Source organism: Ursus arctos, unplaced genomic scaffold (genome assembly GCF_023065955.2).
Source record: "Ursus arctos isolate Adak ecotype North America unplaced genomic scaffold, UrsArc2.0 scaffold_4, whole genome shotgun sequence".
In the NCBI taxonomy this organism is placed as follows: Eukaryota; Metazoa; Chordata; class Mammalia; order Carnivora; family Ursidae; genus Ursus; species Ursus arctos.
This window is the reverse complement of record NW_026623056.1, coordinates 87,346,536-87,352,535: the sequence shown is the minus strand read 5'-3', so window position 1 is coordinate 87,352,535 and position 6,000 is coordinate 87,346,536.

Below are 6,000 nucleotides of genomic sequence, written 5' to 3'. Positions count from 1 at the left end.
CCTTCCTGGCGTGGATCTGGAGGAAGGAGGAGGCACATGTGGACCCCAGCTGTAATGACCATGGCCATGAAAGGGCTACTTCTTTACCACGGTGCTGCCAGGAGTGAAAAAATGGGCTTCCTCAGATACACTTCTCTGAAGGAACTCCTAAGGAGATATTAAATTGTCCCAATTTATATTCATTCATATCAAATGAACATTTGTCTCAGGCCCAGCATGATACCTTCGTGGACCAAACGAATCTATTTCAGCCACCTCCAGGTGAGTCAGAGGCCACCACCACCACCACCACCATTTATGTTCCCAGGAAATGCCTGAAATTCTACCATTAGCAATTCTGTAAGATGAAGAATCATGCTGTCTAGATTCACAGATAGATGAAATGTTTTAACCCCTGAATTTCTGATAGGAGAGGAGGTAAATTAAAGCACTGGGTTCCTAGGGAGAGGGAAGAGAGGACACAAACAAAGGGGAAGGGGCTCCCTTCCCAGGAGGGACTCTGGTTAGGGATCTAAGAGGGATCTCTCCACTTAGTGCAGATCCCTCAGGAAGTTGTAAGACCTTGTGTGTCCCACTCACTTACTACTCCCCGAGCCTTAGAAGGGTGCTCTTCTGCCCTCTGTGAGTCTGAGACCAGATGAACTTCTGAATGCTCACAGCCACCTGTGGCCACATTCTGGGGATATGAATCCCAGCACTCTCTGCTAGCCAGACTTCCTCCGAGCGGCAGAAATGGGAACCCTTTCTGTTTCCCATTCCAAGAAGCAGAGCAAAGCCATATTCAGAAAATAATGAGAAAGAGCCATTAAGTCAAAGGAAAAAGGAAAACAAGCCAATAAATCAGCTGTGTATGGCACTACAGAGAGATTAAGAACCCCAAGGTGACATAAGCATTAAACATTATTATTAATGTGGGGAAACTTGATTCTAGTCACAGTGTTCTTTCCCCTCCCAGGCAGCATGCACCTCTACATGAATTAGGAAAAGGCATCCCTTCCTCAAGATATGTTATTGCTGTCTGCCAGAAGAAAACCTAGGATGACCTTAATGAGGATGGTGTCCCCGAAGTTGCTCAGTGCATGACATACACCACTGTACAGGGTGGCCTGGACTGCAAAGCACACTTGGATATCCTTCATGGGGGAGGGTCATACAGGCCACTGATCAGGCTGAGGCTCCCCAAGTGCCAAATACAGTTTACTTTGTGATCAGGAGCTAAGATAAAAGCCAGTGAGGTCTCACAGATGTCTGAGCAGCCCCAACATCTGTAGAGCTCAAAGACGTAGGGCTTCCTTTGGTGACGTCAGGGGCACTCACAATACATAGTCACACAGGGTTTGTGCACCCTGGCTTGTATGCAGCTGCTGCTTGCTATCACAGGACACTTAATATTGTAGGTACTGTAAGAGGACATAATTTATTAGGTTTGCTGTTTGCCGAAATAATCTCGGGCTCTTATTTGATGTTGATTTGGGTCAACTGGTCCAAATGCTATGTATTGTACTATAATTATGTTGTGTAGAATTATCTATTTTCAAAGGAGTAGTTTTTGAAACAGGAACAAGCCACATGGGGGTGATGGGGAGCGGTTATGGTTTTGTATGGCTTTTTACCCATCATCAGCCTTCTTGTGAAACAAAAGTCTGACAAGAGTGCTTTGTATTTTCTCAGATGATTAACACAGTTGACTACAGAAGTTTCAGAAAGTGCGTTTCTTGATGTATCCTTCGAAGGAAAGGATTATTTTAAAAGCAATTTTTCTACAGGTGAACAAAGAAAAAAGGTAAGGTCATATAAAATGAAGATAATGGGAAGGGGACTAACATCGGAGACAAGGTCTCCTAAAACCTCGTGACGGTGTTGTCCGTGTACTAAAGCATGTGCTGTATTTGGGTATGCAGTGAAAAGCAAGTGCAGTGGAGTAAAAAATAATTTTTTATTCAGCTCGCACTAGTCTATTCGAGAACAAATTTCTTGTTTGAGAAAACAACTGTTATGCTGTATGGTAGATTAATATTTTCCAAAATTGACCACTGTAATATTTCTGCTCTCACATGTTCTTCCCAGATGTTGCCATACTCCCTTTAGGGGATGGTGTCTCTTTCCACCTCCCCATGAAACTCAAAGGGCCTTTGAGAATAGAACTTGATGTCTAGAATGCAGCAGAAGCAATGTGGCCAGCTCCCGAGGCCAGGCCACAAAGGTGGTGGGGGCTCCACTCAGCGTCCTCAGTGTTCTGGAGTTTGTTCTCTCTCCCTGACCCCCTCCACACGCCTCTCCCCCCTCACCTCCCTCTCCTACCTCTCTCCTCCCCCCCCCCACACCTTGCTCTCTCTCTCCATCTCTGTTCTTTCCCCCTCTCTGCCTCTCTCTCTCCCTCTCCCAAGAAACCCAACACCTTGCTGTGAGGTGCGCAGAGGACAGCCTGGCCCTATAGGAGCCCAGGTCCGAGGGCTCTCAGAGGGAAGGCTCCAGGAGAAACACGTGAATAAGTTGCAGGACAGAGATTAAAGGCAACTAGAAGTCTGGGGAGAAAACGTTCTACAAGAAAAGGAATGAAATCTCAGTACATGAGTTGGCTCTGCAGGAAGCAATTATTGTTTTAATAACATACTGAGAGTACACGGGGAGGACGTGGGGTAAATAGAAATTCTCTTCTAATAATAGAAAATCAACAGATGATGTGAAAAAGAGGTGTCTCAGGAAATAACAGTATAAGCGCATATGGAAGTGCGGTTGACCGAGTCATGGTCTCCAAAGATGTCCAGGTCCTAATCCCTATAACCTGCGGGTATGTTACCTCACAAAAGGGGCTTTGCAGATGTGATGAAGTCAACGACCCTGAGGTGGGGAGGTGATCCCCAATCATCCCAGTGAACCCAGTGTAATCACAAGAATCCTTGAAAGATGGGAGAGTCAGAGAAGGGCCATGGAAGCGGAGACCCCAGGGACGTGCTTGTGGCTGTGACAATGGAAGCAGGGCCATGAGCCAAGGAATGCAGGCGGCCTCTGGAAGCCAGAAAAGGCAAGGACACAGCTTCTCCCCCGGAGCCTCTGGAAGGAACCAGCCCCGCCTACACCTCAGTGTTAGCCCAGTGACACTCATTTCAGACTTCTGACCTCCAGAACTGTAAGACAATAAATATGTGTTGTCTTAAGCCACTAAGTTTATGGTAATTTTAAAAGCAGCCACAGGAAACTAACACAGGAGGTAATGTCCAGAAGGAAGAGCAAGAAGGGTTGGAAGGGTGTCCTGGGAAGCGTGACCATGCGGGGAGAAAAGTGGCAGCAAGGACTGCTTCAGTCTATTACTCATCCATTGTGCGCCTCTGTTAGTTGGGTAAAAATTGTAGACTCAACAAGAGAGCCTCACATAGTAGTAACCTAGAGAGAGAAATAACGTGAGAAAACGGTCTGTGCTCGCTGTAGGGATGGAGCCTGAACCGTTAAGCCCATAGTGGTTCCACGTGCTCCTACTATGTGTACCCCCCAACCCCCCCCACACACACGAGGCATTCTGAGCAACTTTAAAAGATACTCAGGCCTCAGCGCGCAGAGGTCCGTCCACCCCACCTGCCTCCCAGCTCGGAAGACCCGGCACCAGGCAGCAGTGCCCGCGGGCACTGGGAGTCAGCAAAGACTGAGATGGGTTGGTCATCAGAACGAACTTCTGGAGCTGACCTTGAAGAATGGGAGGACTTTTGACGAGGGGAAGGAATAAGAAGACAAAAGCGGGGAGAAGGAAGTACGAACCATGTGTGTCGGGGAACACTGTGGAGACCAGCAGAAGGCTCCACATGGAAGGGATTCGCCCCGAGGACGAGGTATAGAGGCAGCATCCAATCCACAGCTGCAGATCTGCACACCTGTCATGTGCAGCTCGGCTTGCCAGGGACTCTGACATGGCTCAGGCTCATTCAGGGCATTACCTTGGAGATTGCCTGCTCGGGTGAGCAGGTCCCAATTTGAGTTCATGGCTCTTTCTCTGAGATACCTACCATCTACCGAGAATTCATTCAACTAACACTTCTAGGCCCCCAGAATCCTGTGATGAGCAGCACAGCCTGGGAGCCCCCTGGAGGCTCACGTTTCAGAAGGGGATTGGCGAGCGACTGCATTTATGCCAGAGGGCGCTGAGTGCTTGGAGGAAAAGGAAAGCAGGCAAGCGAAGAGGGTGTGCTGTTTCAGATGGTGGAACCAAGAAATAACTGGGAAAATGACATCTGAGCCAGAGGGCATGGCAGCTAGCTGCTTGGGACTTGTCTCAACTTACCTATAATGTCACCTTGGGTAAATCTCCACCAGAACCAAATGAGGTTCCTTCAAATCAGTCAGTAATACTAACAACAGCCCCATCACCACCAGAAATCATTCCAGATGTTTGCTCCCATTTGCGAAAGTTATGGCCCAGCTGCCCAACTCCACTTGCCACGAGCACTTACAGGCTGTTTGCCACACTGGGCTGGACAATCTCCAAGGACAGCCACAGACACATGGTGACCTTACGTATCAGGGCTCTGAGAACACGGCACGTGCAGGAGCTCACTGAACACACTGTGCTCCCACAGATCCTTCCCGGAGCCCCCACTCACTATATAAGGCTGTGCAGCCACACGCTCAGAGACATACAGTCATCAGCTCGGGTTTGCTGTTGCTATCTTTGGAAATAGTACACGTCTTTTGAGTCTCACTGAGGGCCCATCCACCTGTGGTTATCTTTTGGCAGGGCGTTAGCCTTATAAAGGCATGCACATGCCCATGCCACTCAGCAGAAGGAATTCGGGCATGTGGCCTTGGAGCTCTGAAATGATTCTCCCCTTTTCAGGGACTGTGGTGGTAAGACGGGGTTGAGAGTTCAACTCAACTTTCCGAGTTCAGCGGCCGTGGCTCCTAAATTCCACTGTGCTGAAAAATCAGTTAGGTGTGTATTGCAAATGCAGATCCCTAGACCCCAAGACCCAGAGGTTCCGATTCGGACAGTGAGTCCGAAGAGGAAGCTGGAATTCTGCAATTTACAGGCCCCCAGGAGCTTCAGATGCTGGTGGTCTACAAAGCACACTGTGAGAATCTGTTTTACAACCAAAACCTAGTGTTGGAGGCAAGTTTTTCGAGATGTCACCTCTAGGGCTACACATAGCTATAAAGAACACAGAACAGGGATGCCTGGGGTGGCTCAATCAGTTAAGCATCTGCCTTCGGCTCAGGTCATGATCCCAGGGCTCTGGGATGGAGTCCCACATCAGGCTTCTTGCTCAGCGGGGAGCCTGCTTCTCCCTCTCCCTCTGCCTGCTGCTCCCCCAGCTTGTGCTCTGTCTCTTTCTCTGACAAATAAATAAATAAAATCTTTTGTTTAAAAAAACTATGCTAAAAAAAAAAAACCCACACAGAACAGCTTCCTGTTAAAATCAAATCACAAAGTACAACCCTCCCCATCCCCCACTCTCCCCACAGTTTAAGCTGAGAAGAGGTCTAGACAGATGCTGGTAGAGAGGGGTGTATTTTTCCAACTTAGGTCCAGCGTTCCTAGGCTCTTCCCTCCAAGGTCTGCCTTCCCCTTGGAATGTTTGTCGTTGTTGTTTTTTAATCTGATTCCATTATGCCCACCAAACCAATCCCAGATCAAAGTCTCTTTCCTCTTATCTCCTGAGTATAACCAAAATTAGCTGATATTTGCAAAAGAATGTTAATAAAACACTGCAGAAAACTAGGAGAATCCTTATTGAAAATGCAAATAGCAATGAGCATTCAAGTTTTCAAAATGTAGGTTTCTGGTGCTAAGATGAGCCTTCCTCCCCACCGCTACTCCCACCCCCAGCGTCCTCGCCTCCTGCTGGCCTCCATCCCTCTCCAACGCAACCCTTCCCTCCTCTGAGAATGCACACAGGAAACAGAAAAATGGTTTCTTATCCACATGCACACCTCCCCACCCATGCTGGTGCCCCCGGGGGGCTCTGGTCTTCTGGCCCTCTGGGCTTCAGGCTCTGCAGAGATGATTTCGCG